Genomic DNA, 13962 nt, shown 5'->3' on the forward strand with positions numbered 1-13962 from the left:
AAAAGTATTTTTTTTTCAAAACACGTTTAGTGTGATGAGTCGATCGACCCACCATACATACGCTCATAAGATTTTCAATATAGTTAAGGTCAGTGTGAGCTTATTTATACATATTTGAATTTCAAAATTTTGTGACAGTATAGAATTCTTAAGCATCCTGTGTATGTTTGTTAGCAAAATCCATTTTGTCAATTTTTTGCAAAATGGCGACAAGTATTAAAATTCAATCACTTATTACTCAGTAGTGTTCAATTTTGTCAAAAAGGTCTCTATACATGAAATGTTGAGAAGCCTAAAGCTCATCTAAGTAAAATATAAAAAATATATATTTTTGCTTGAAAACAAGCGATGTATCAGTTCGATCGTACCCCCATACTAGCCATTTTGAGACTTTCGGAAGAGTTAACGCTCTTAACTGCTTGGTTTCGAAAATTAAAATTTTAATTTTTATTATCGCATAGAACTAACGTGCAGCCCCTATACGTTATGTTTAAAAAAAATATATAAAATTTTTTTTCAAAATGGCGGCTATCGTAAAAATTCAAAGTGTCATAACTTTGCTAAATCTAATCCTACTGAAAAATGTCGTATGCAAAAAGTGTTTGGAATTTTATTTTGCATATAAAAGCAATTTTTAATTATTTTTTTTTTAATAAAAACCGAGTCTTACCATATATTGACCGAGACCTCGAACGAGCTTTTATGCGACTCTGCATACAGTTAACGCTCGTATGAAGCTTCTATTTAAGAAATTGACTTGAATTTTTTATACCAAATAGAGCTTTCAACTATACTTACGATACTATACAAAAAAATTAAAAATTAAAAAATAAAAGTATTTTTTTTTCAAAACACGTTTAGTGTGATGAGTCGATCGACCCACCATACATACGCCCATAAGATTTTCAATATAGTTAAGGTCAGTGTGAGCTTATTTATACATATTTGAATTTCAAAATTTTGTGACAGTATAGAATTCTTAAGCATCCTGTGTATGTTTGTTAGCAAAATCCATTTTGTCATTTTTTTGCAAAATGGCGACAAGTATTAAAATTCAATCACTTATTACTCAGTAGTGTTCAATTTTGTCAAAAAGGTCTCTATACATAAAATGTTGAGAAGCCTAAAGCTCATCTAAGTAAAATATAAAAAATATATATTTTTGCTTGAAAACAAGCGATGTATCAGTTCGATCGTACCCCCATACTAGCCATTTTGAGACTTTCGGAAGAGTTAACGCTCTTAACTGCTTGGTTTCGAAGATTAAAATTTTAATTTTTAATATCGCATAGAACTAACGTGCAGCCCCTATACGTTATGTTTAAAAAAAATATATAAAATTTTTTTTCAAAATGGCGGCTATCGTAAAAATTCAAAGTGTCATAACTTTGCTAAATCAAATCCTACTGAAAAATGTCGTATGCAAAAAGTGTTTGGAATTTTATTTTGCATATAAAAGCAATTTTTAATTATTTTTTTTTTAATAAAAACCGAGTCTTACCATATATTGACCGAGACCTCGAACGAGCTTTTATGCGACTCTGCATACAGTTAACGCTCGTATGAAGCTTCTATTTAAGAAATTGACTTGAATTTTTTATACCAAATAGAGCTTTCAACTATACTTACGATACTATACAAAAAAATTAAAAATTAAAAAATAAAAGTATTTTTTTTTCAAAACACGTTTAGTGTGATGAGTCGATCGACCCACCATACATACGCTCATAAGATTTTCAATATAGTTAAGGTCAGTGTGAGCTTATTTATACATATTTGAATTTCAAAATTTTGTGACAGTATAGAATTCTTAAGCATCCTGTGTATGTTTGTTAGCAAAATCCATTTTGTCAATTTTTTGCAAAATGGCGACAAGTATTAAAATTCAATCACTTATTACTCAGTAGTGTTCAATTTTGTCAAAAAGGTCTCTATACATGAAATGTTGAGAAGCCTAAAGCTCATCTAAGTAAAATATAAAAAATATATATTTTTGCTTGAAAACAAGCGATGTATCAGTTCGATCGTACCCCCATACTAGCCATTTTGAGACTTTCGGAAGAGTTAACGCTCTTAACTGCTTGGTTTCGAAGATTAAAATTTTAATTTTTAATATCGCATAGAACTAACGTGCAGCCCCTATACGTTATGTTTAAAAAAAATATATAAAATTTTTTTTCAAAATGGCGGCTATCGTAAAAATTCAAAGTGTCATAACTTTGCTAAATCAAATCCTACTGAAAAATGTCGTATGCAAAAAGTGTTTGGAATTTTATTTTGCATATAAAAGCAATTTTTAATTATTTTTTTTTTAATAAAAACCGAGTCTTACCATATATTGACCGAGACCTCGAACGAGCTTTTATGCGACTCTGCATACAGTTAACGCTCGTATGAAGCTTCTATTTAAGAAATTGACTTGAATTTTTTATACCAAATAGAGCTTTCAACTATACTTACGATACTATACAAAAAAATTAAAAATTAAAAAATAAAAGTATTTTTTTTTCAAAACACGTTTAGTGTGATGAGTCGATCGACCCACCATACATACGCTCATAAGATTTTCAATATAGTTAAGGTCAGTGTGAGCTTATTTATACATATTTGAATTTCAAAATTTTGTGACAGTATAGAATTCTTAAGCATCCTGTGTATGTTTGTTAGCAAAATCCATTTTGTCAATTTTTTGCAAAATGGCGACAAGTATTAAAATTCAATCACTTATTACTCAGTAGTGTTCAATTTTGTCAAAAAGGTCTCTATACATGAAATGTTGAGAAGCCTAAAGCTCATCTAAGTAAAATATAAAAAATATATATTTTTGCTTGAAAACAAGCGATGTATCAGTTCGATCGTACCCCCATACTAGCCATTTTGAGACTTTCGGAAGAGTTAACGCTCTTAACTGCTTGGTTTCGAAGATTAAAATTTTAATTTTTAATATCGCATAGAACTAACGTGCAGCCCCTATACGTTATGTTTAAAAAAAATATATAAAATTTTTTTTCAAAATGGCGGCTATCGTAAAAATTCAAAGTGTCATAACTTTGCTAAATCAAATCCTACTGAAAAATGTCGTATGCAAAAAGTGTTTGGAATTTTATTTTGCATATAAAAGCAATTTTTAATTATTTTTTTTTTAATAAAAACCGAGTCTTACCATATATTGACCGAGACCTCGAACGAGCTTTTATGCGACTCTGCATACAGTTAACGCTCGTATGAAGCTTCTATTTAAGAAATTGACTTGAATTTTTTATACCAAATAGAGCTTTCAACTATACTTACGATACTGTACAAAAAAATTAAAAATTAAAAAATAAAAGTATTTTTTTTTCAAAACACGTTTAGTGTGATGAGTCGATCGACCCACCATACATACGCTCATAAGATTTTCAATATAGTTAAGGTCAGTGTGAGCTTATTTATACATATTTGAATTTCAAAATTTTGTGACAGTATAGAATTCTTAAGCATCCTGTGTATGTTTGTTAGCAAAATCCATTTTGTCAATTTTTTGCAAAATGGCGACAAGTATTAAAATTCAATCACTTATTACTCAGTAGTGTTCAATTTTGTCAAAAAGGTCTCTATACATGAAATGTTGAGAAGCCTAAAGCTCATCTAAGTAAAATATAAAAAATATATATTTTTGCTTGAAAACAAGCGATGTATCAGTTCGATCGTACCCCCATACTAGCCATTTTGAGACTTTCGGAAGAGTTAACGCTCTTAACTGCTTGGTTTCGAAGAATAAAATTTTAATTTTTAATATCGCATAGAACTAACGTGCAGCCCCTATACGTTATGTTTAAAAAAAATATATAAAATTTTTTTTCAAAATGGCGGCTATCGTAAAAATTCAAAGTGTCATAACTTTGCTAAATCAAATCCTACTGAAAAATGTCGTATGCAAAAAGTGTTTGGAATTTTATTTTGCATATAAAAGCAATTTTTAATTATTTTTTTTAATAAAAACCGAGTCTTACCATATATTGACCGAGACCTCGAACGAGCTTTTATGCGACTCTGCATACAGTTAACGCTCGTATGAAGCTTCTATTTAAGAAATTGACTTGAATTTTTTATACCAAATAGAGCTTTCAACTATACTTACGATACTATACAAAAAAATTAAAAATTAAAAAATAAAAGTATTTTTTTTTCAAAACACGTTTAGTGTGATGAGTCGATCGACCCACCATACATACGCTCATAAGATTTTCAATATAGTTAAGGTCAGTGTGAGCTTATTTATACATATTTGAATTTTAAAATTTTGTGACAGTATAGAATTCTTAAGCATCCTGTGTATGTTTGTTAGCAAAATCCATTTTGTCAATTTTTTGCAAAATGGCGACAAGTATTAAAATTCAATCACTTATTACTCAGTAGTGTTCAATTTTGTCAAAAAGGTCTCTATACATGAAATGTTGAGAAGCCTAAAGCTCATCTAAGTAAAATATAAAAAATATATATTTTTGCTTGAAAACAAGCGATGTATCAGTTCGATCGTACCCCCATACTAGCCATTTTGAGACTTTCGGAAGAGTTAACGCTCTTAACTGCTTGGTTTCGAAGATTAAAATTTTAATTTTTAATATCGCATAGAACTAACGTGCAGCCCCTATACGTTATGTTTAAAAAAAATATATAAAATTTTTTTTCAAAATGGCGGCTATCGTAAAAATTCAAAGTGTCATAACTTTGCTAAATCAAATCCTACTGAAAAATGTCGTATGCAAAAAGTGTTTGGAATTTTATTTTGCATATAAAAGCAATTTTTAATTATTTTTTTTTTAATAAAAACCGAGTCTTAATATATATTGACCGAGACCTCGAACGAGCTTTTATGCGACTCTGCATACAGTTAACGCTCGTATGAAGCTTCTATTTAAGAAATTGACTTGAATTTTTTATACCAAATAGAGCTTTCAACTATACTTACGATACTATACAAAAAAATTAAAAATTAAAAAATAAAAGTATTTTTTTTTCAAAACACGTTTAGTGTGATGAGTCGATCGACCCACCATACATACGCTCATAAGATTTTCAATATAGTTAAGGTCAGTGTGAGCTTATTTATACATATTTGAATTTCAAAATTTTGTGACAGTATAGAATTCTTAAGCATCCTGTGTATGTTTGTTAGCAAAATCCATTTTGTCAATTTTTTGCAAAATGGCGACAAGTATTAAAATTCAATCACTTATTACTCAGTAAGGTTCAATTTTGTCAGAAAGGTCTCTATACATGAAATGTTGAGAAGCCTAAAGCTCATCTAAGTAAAATATAAAAAATATATATTTTTGCTTGAAAACAAGCGATGTATCAGTTCGATCGTACCCCCATACTAGCCATTTTGAGACTTTCGGAAGAGTTAACGCTCTTAACTGCTTGGTTTCGAAGATTAAAATTTTAATTTTTAATATCGCATAGAACTAACGTGCAGCCCCTATACTTTATGTTTAAAAAAAATATATAAAATTTTTTTTCAAAATGGCGGCTATCGTAAAAATTCAAAGTGTCATAACTTTGCTAAATCAAATCCTACTGAAAAATGTCGTATGCAAAAAGTGTTTGGAATTTTATTTTGCATATAAAAGCAATTTTTAATTATTTTTTTTTAATAAAAACCGAGTCTTACCATATATTGACCGAGACCTCGAACGAGCTTTTATGCGACTCTGCATACAGTTAACGCTCGTATGAAGCTTCTATTTAAGAAATTGACTTGAATTTTTTATACCAAATAGAGCTTTCAACTATACTTACGATACTGTACAAAAAAATTAAAAATTAAAAAATAAAAGTATTTTTTTTTCAAAACACGTTTAGTGTGATGAGTCGATCGACCCACCATACATACGCTCATAAGATTTTCAATATAGTTAAGGTCAGTGTGAGCTTATTTATACATATTTGAATTTCAAAATTTTGTGACAGTATAGAATTCTTAAGCATCCTGTGTATGTTTGTTAGCAAAATCCATTTTGTCAATTTTTTGCAAAATGGCGACAAGTATTAAAATTCAATCACTTATTACTCAGTAGTGTTCAATTTTGTCAAAAAGGTCTCTATACATGAAATGTTGAGAAGCCTAAAGCTCATCTAAGTAAAATATAAAAAATATATATTTTTGCTTGAAAACAAGCGATGTATCAGTTCGATCGTACCCCCATACTAGCCATTTTGAGACTTTCGGAAGAGTTAACGCTCTTAACTGCTTGGTTTCGAAGATTAAAATTTTAATTTTTAATATCGCATAGAACTAACGTGCAGCCCCTATACGTTATGTTTAAAAAAAATATATAAAATTTTTTTTCAAAATGGCGGCTATCGTAAAAATTCAAAGTGTCATAACTTTGCTAAATCAAATCCTACTGAAAAATGTCGTATGCAAAAAGTGTTTGGAATTTTATTTTGCATATAAAAGCAATTTTTAATTATTTTTTTTTTAATAAAAACCGAGTCTTACCATATATTGACCGAGACCTCGAACGAGCTTTTATGCGACTCTGCATACAGTTAACGCTCGTATGAAGCTTCTATTTAAGAAATTGACTTGAATTTTTTATACCAAATAGAGCTTTCAACTATACTTACGATACTGTACAAAAAAATTAAAAATTAAAAAATAAAAGTATTTTTTTTTCAAAACACGTTTAGTGTGATGAGTCGATCGACCCACCATACATACGCTCATAAGATTTTCAATATAGTTAAGGTCAGTGTGAGCTTATTTATACATATTTGAATTTCAAAATTTTGTGACAGTATAGAATTCTTAAGCATCCTGTGTATGTTTGTTAGCAAAATCCATTTTGTCAATTTTTTGCAAAATGGCGACAAGTATTAAAATTCAATCACTTATTACTCAGTAGTGTTCAATTTTGTCAAAAAGGTCTCTATACATGAAATGTTGAGAAGCCTAAAGCTCATCTAAGTAAAATATAAAAAATATATATTTTTGCTTGAAAACAAGCGATGTATCAGTTCGATCGTACCCCCATACTAGCCATTTTGAGACTTTCGGAAGAGTTAACGCTCTTAACTGCTTGGTTTCGAAGATTAAAATTTTAATTTTTAATATCGCATAGAACTAACGTGCAGCCCCTATACGTTATGTTTAAAAAAAATATATAAAATTTTTTTTCAAAATGGCGGCTATCGTAAAAATTCAAAGTGTCATAACTTTGCTAAATCAAATCCTACTGAAAAATGTCGTATGCAAAAAGTGTTTGGAATTTTATTTTGCATATAAAAGCAATTTTTAATTATTTTTTTTTTAATAAAAACCGAGTCTTACCATATATTGACCGAGACCTCGAACGAGCTTTTATGCGACTCTGCATACAGTTAACGCTCGTATGAAGCTTCTATTTAAGAAATTGACTTGAATTTTTTATACCAAATAGAGCTTTCAACTATACTTACGATACTATACAAAAAAATTAAAAATTAAAAAATAAAAGTATTTTTTTTTCAAAACACGTTTAGTGTGATGAGTCGATCGACCCACCATACATACGCTCATAAGATTTTCAATATAGTTAAGGTCAGTGTGAGCTTATTTATACATATTTGAATTTCAAAATTTTGTGACAGTATAGAATTCTTAAGCATCCTGTGTATGTTTGTTAGCAAAATCCATTTTGTCAATTTTTTGCAAAATGGCGACAAGTATTAAAATTCAATCACTTATTACTCAGTAGTGTTCAATTTTGTCAAAAAGGTCTCTATACATGAAATGTTGAGAAGCCTAAAGCTCATCTAAGTAAAATATAAAAAATATATATTTTTGCTTGAAAACAAGCGATGTATCAGTTCGATCGTACCCCCATACTAGCCATTTTGAGACTTTCGGAAGAGTTAACGCTCTTAACTGCTTGGTTTCGAAGATTAAAATTTTAATTTTTAATATCGCATAGAACTAACGTGCAGCCCCTATACGTTATGTTTAAAAAAAATATATAAAATTTTTTTTCAAAATGGCGGCTATCGTAAAAATTCAAAGTGTCATAACTTTGCTAAATCAAATCCTACTGAAAAATGTCGTATGCAAAAAGTGTTTGGAATTTTATTTTGCATATAAAAGCAATTTTTAATTATTTTTTTTTTAATAAAAACCGAGTCTTACCATATATTGACCGAGACCTCGAACGAGCTTTTATGCGACTCTGCATACAGTTAACGCTCGTATGAAGCTTCTATTTAAGAAATTGACATGAATTTTTTATACCAAATAGAGCTTTCAACTATACTTACGATACTGTACAAAAAAATTAAAAATTAAAAAATAAAAGTATTTTTTTTTCAAAACACGTTTAGTGTGATGAGTCGATCGACCCACCATACATACGCTCATAAGATTTTCAATATAGTTAAGGTCAGTGTGAGCTTATTTATACATATTTGAATTTCAAAATTTTGTGACAGTATAGAATTCTTAAGCATCCTGTGTATGTTTGTTAGCAAAATCCATTTTGTCAATAGTTTGCAAAATGGCGACAAGTATTAAAATTCAATCACTTATTACTCAGTAGTGTTCAATTTTGTCAAAAAGGTCTCTATACATGAAATGTTGAGAAGCCTAAAGCTCATCTAAGTAAAATATAAAAAATATATATTTTTGCTTGAAAACAAGCGATGTATCAGTTCGATCGTACCCCCATACTAGCCATTTTGAGACTTTCGGAAGAGTTAACGCTCTTAACTGCTTGGTTTCGAAGATTAAAATTTTAATTTTTAATATCGCATAGAACTAACGTGCAGCCCCTATACGTTATGTTTAAAAAAAATATATAAAATTTTTTTTCAAAATGGCGGCTATCGTAAAAATTCAAAGTGTCATAACTTTGCTAAATCAAATCCTACTGAAAAATGTCGTATACAAAAAGTGTTTGGAATTTTATTTTGCATATAAAAGCAGTTTTTAATTATTTTTTTTTTAATAAAAACCGAGTCTTACCATATATTGACCGAGACCTCGAACGAGCTTTTATGCGACTCTGCATACAGTTAACGCTCGTATGAAGCTTCTATTTAAGAAATTGATTTGAATTTTTTATACCAAATAGAACTTTCAACTATACTTACGATACTATACAAAAAAATTAAAAATTAAAAAATAAAAGTATTTTTTTTTCAAAACACGTTTAGTGTGATGAGTCGATCGACCCACCATACATACGCTCATAAGATTTTCAATATAGTTAAGGTCAGTGTGAGCTTATTTATACATATTTGAATTTCAAAATTTTGTGACAGTATAGAATTCTTAAGCATCCTGTGTATGTTTGTTAGCAAAATCCATTTTGTCAATTTTTTGCAAAATGGCGACAAGTATTAAAATTCAATCACTTATTACTCAGTAGTGTTCAATTTTGTCAAAAAGGTCTCTATACATGAAATGTTGAGAAGCCTAAAGCTCATCTAAGTAAAATATAAAAAATATATATTTTTGCTTGAAAACAAGCGATGTATCAGTTCGATCGTACCCCCATACTAGCCATTTTGAGACTTTCGGAAGAGTTAACGCTCTTAACTGCTTGGTTTCGAAGATTAAAATTTTAATTTTTAATATCGCATAGAACTAACGTGCAGCCCCTATACGTTATGTTTAAAAAAAATATATAAAATTTTTTTTCAAAATGGCGGCTATCGTAAAAATTCAAAGTGTCATAACTTTGCTAAATCAAATCCTACTGAAAAATGTCGTATGCAAAAAGTGTTTGGAATTTTATTTTGCATATAAAAGCAATTTTTAATTATTTTTTTTTTTAATAAAAACCGAGTCTTACCATATATTGACCGAGACCTCGAACGAGCTTTTATGCGACTCTGCATACAGTTAACGCTCGTATGAAGCTTCTATTTAAGAAATTGACTTGAATTTTTTATACCAAATAGAGCTTTCAACTATACTTACGATACTATACAAAAAAATTAAAAATTAAAAAATAAAAGTATTTTTTTTTCAAAACACGTTTAGTGTGATGAGTCGATCGACCCACCATACATACGCTCATAAGATTTTCAATATAGTTAAGGTCAGTGTGAGCTTATTTATACATATTTGAATTTCAAAATTTTGTGACAGTATAGAATTCTTAAGCATCCTGTGTATGTTTGTTAGCAAAATCCATTTTGTCAATTTTTTGCAAAATGGCGACAAGTATTAAAATTTAATCACTTATTACTCAGTAGTGTTCAATTTTGTCAAAAAGGGATCTATACATGAAATGTTGAGAAGCCTAAAGCTCATCTAAGTAAAATATAAAAAATATATATTTTTGCTTGAAAACAAGCGATGTATCAGTTCGATCGTACCCCCATACTAGCCATTTTGAGACTTTCGGAAGAGTTAACGCTCTTAACTGCTTGGTTTCGAAGATTAAAATTTTAATTTTTAATATCGCATAGAACTAACGTGCAGCCCCTATACGTTATGTTTAAAAAAAACATATAAAATTTTTTTTCAAAATGGCGGCTATCGTGAAAATTCAAAGTGTCATAACTTTGCTAAATCAAATCCTACTGAAAACTGTCGTATGCAAAATGTGTTTGGAATTTTATTTTGCATATAAAAGCAATTTTTAATTATTTTTTTTTAATAAAAACCGAGTCTTACTATATATTGACCGAGACCCCGAACGAGCTTTTATGCGACTCTGCATACAGTTAACGCTTGTATGAAGCTTCTATTTAAGAAATTGACTTGAATTTTTTATACCAAATAGAGCTTTCAACTATACTTACGATACTGTACAAAAAAATTAAAAATTAAAAAATAAAAGTATTTTTTTTTCAAAACACGTTTAGTGTGATGAGTCGATCGACCCACCATACATACGCTCATAAGATTTTCAATATAGTTAAGGTCAGTGTGAGCTTATTTATACATATTTGAATTTCAAAATTTTGTGACAGTATAGAATTCTTAAGCATCCTGTGTATGTTTGTTAGCAAAATCCATTTTGTCAATTTTTTGCAAAATGGCGACAAGTATTAAAATTCAATCACTTATTACTCAGTAGTGTTCAATTTTGTCAAAAAGGTCTCTATACATGAAATGTTGAGAAGCCTAAAGCTCATCTAAGTAAAATATAAAAAATATATATTTTTGCTTGAAAACAAGCGATGTATCAGTTCGATCGTACCCCCATACTAGCCATTTTGAGACTTTCGGAAGAGTTAACGCTCTTAACTGCTTGGTTTCGAAGATTAAAATTTTAATTTTTAATATCGCATAGAACTAACGTGCAGCCCCTATACGTTATGTTTAAAAAAAATATATAAAATTTTTTTTCAAAATGGCGGCTATCGTAAAAATTCAAAGTGTCATAACTTTGCTAAATCAAATCCTACTGAAAAATGTTGTATGCAAAAAGTGTTTGGAATTTTATTTTGCATATAAAAGCAATTTTTAATTATTTTTTTTTTAATAAAAACCGAGTCTTACCATATATTGACCGAGACCTCGAACGAGCTTTTATGCGACTCTGCATACAGGTAACGCTCGTATGAAGCTTCTATTTAAGAAATTGACTTGAATTTTTTATACCAAATAGAGCTTTCAACTATACTTACGATACTGTACAAAAAAATTAAAAATTAAAAAATAAAAGTATTTTTTTTTCAAAACACGTTTAGTGTGATGAGTCGATCGACCCACCATACATACGCTCATAAGATTTTCAATATAGTTAAGGTCAGTGTGAGCTTATTTATACATATTTGAATTTCAAAATTTTGTGACAGTATAGAATTCTTAAGCATCCTGTGTATGTTTGTTAGCAAAATCCATTTTGTCAATTTTTTGCAAAATGGCGACAAGTATTAAAATTCAATCACTTATTACTCAGTAGTGTTCAATTTTGTCAAAAAGGTCTCTATACATGAAATGTTGAGAAGCCTAAAGCTCATCTAAGTAAAATATAAAAAATATATATTTTTGCTTGAAAACAAGCGATGTATCAGTTCGATCGTACCCCCATACTAGCCATTTTGAGACTTTCGGAAGAGTTAACGCTCTTAACTGCTTGGTTTCGAAGATTAAAATTTTAATTTTTAATATCGCATAGAACTAACGTGCAGCCCCTATACGTTATGTTTAAAAAAAATATATAAAATTTTTTTTCAAAATACCGGCTATCGTAAAAATTCAAAGTGTCATAACTTTGCTAAATCAAATCCTACTGAAAACTGTCGTATGCAAAAAGTGTTTGGAATTTTATTTTGCATATAAAAGCAATTTTTAATTATTTTTTTTTTAATAAAAACCGAGTCTTACCATATATTGACCGAGACCTCGAACGAGCTTTTATGCGACTCTGCATACAGTTAACGCTCGTATGAAGCTTCTATTTAAGAAATTGACTTGAATTTTTTATACCAAATAGAGTTTTCAACTATACTTACGATACTATACAAAAAAATTAAAAATTAAAAAATAAAAGTATTTTTTTTTCAAAACACGTTTAGTGTGATGAGTCGATCGACCCACCATACATACGCTCATAAGATTTTTAATATAGTTAAGGTCAGTGTGAGCTTATTTATACATATTTGAATTTCAAAATTTTGTGACAGTATAGAATTCTTAAGCATCCTGTGTATGTTTGTTAGCAAAATCCATTTTGTCAATTTTTTGCAAAATGGCGACAAGTATTAAAATTCAATCACTTATTACTCAGTAGTGTTCAATTTTGTCAAAAAGGTCTCTATACATGAAATGTTGAGAAGCCTAAAGCTCATCTAAGTAAAATATAAAAAATATATATTTTTGCTTGAAAACAAGCGATGTATCAGTTCGATCGTACCCCCATACTAGCCATTTTGAGACTTTCGGAAGAGTTAACGCTCTTAACTGCTTGGTTTCGAAGATTAAAATTTTAATTTTTAATATCGCATAGAACTAACGTGCAGCCCCTATACGTTATGTTTAAAAAAAATATATAAAATTTTTTTTCAAAATGGCGGCTATCGTAAAAATTCAAAGTGTCATAACTTTGCTAAATCAAATCCTACTGAAAAATGTCGTATGCAAAAAGTGTTTGGAATTTTATTTTGCATATAAAAGCAATTTTTAATTATTTTTTTTTTAATAAAAACCGAGTCTTACCATATATTGACCGAGACCTCGAACGAGCTTTTATGCGACTCTGCATACAGTTAACGCTCGTATGAAGCTTCTATTTAAGAAATTGACTTGAATTTTTTATACCAAATAGAGCTTTCAACTATACTTACGATACTATACAAAAAAATTAAAAATTAAAAAATAAAAGTATTTTTTTTTCAAAACACGTTTAGTGTGATGAGTCGATCGACCCACCATACATACGCTCATAAGATTTTCAATATAGTTAAGGTCAGTGTGAGCTTATTTATACATATTTGAATTTCAAAATTTTGTGACAGTATAGAATTCTTAAGCATCCTGTGTATGTTTGTTAGCAAAATCCTTTTTGTCAATTTTTTGCAAAATGGCGACAAGTATTAAAATTCAATCACTTATTACTCAGTAGTGTTCAATTTTGTCAAAAAGGTCTCTATACATGAAATGTTGAGAAGCCTAAAGCTCATCTAAGTAAAATATAAAAAATATATATTTTTGCTTGAAAACAAGCGATGTATCAGTTCGATCGTACCCCCATACTAGCCATTTTGAGACTTTCGGAAGAGTTAACGCTCTTAACTGCTTGGTTTCGAAGATTAAAATTTTAATTTTTAATATCGCATAGAACTAACGTGCAGCCCCTATACGTTATGTTTAAAAAAAATATATAAAATTTTTTTTCAAAATGGCGGCTATCGTAAAAATTCAAAGTGTCATAACTTTGCTAAATCAAATCCTACTGAAAAATGTCGTATGCAAAAAGTGTTTGGAATTTTATTTTGCATATAAAAGCAGTTTTTAATTATTTTTTTTTTAATAAAAACCGAGTCTTA

The sequence above is a fragment of the Plectrocnemia conspersa genome, unplaced genomic scaffold (genome assembly GCF_051122295.1).
Source record: "Plectrocnemia conspersa isolate PC_06_02 unplaced genomic scaffold, ASM5112229v1 ptg000014l, whole genome shotgun sequence".
NCBI lineage: Eukaryota > Metazoa > Arthropoda > Insecta > Trichoptera > Polycentropodidae > Plectrocnemia > Plectrocnemia conspersa.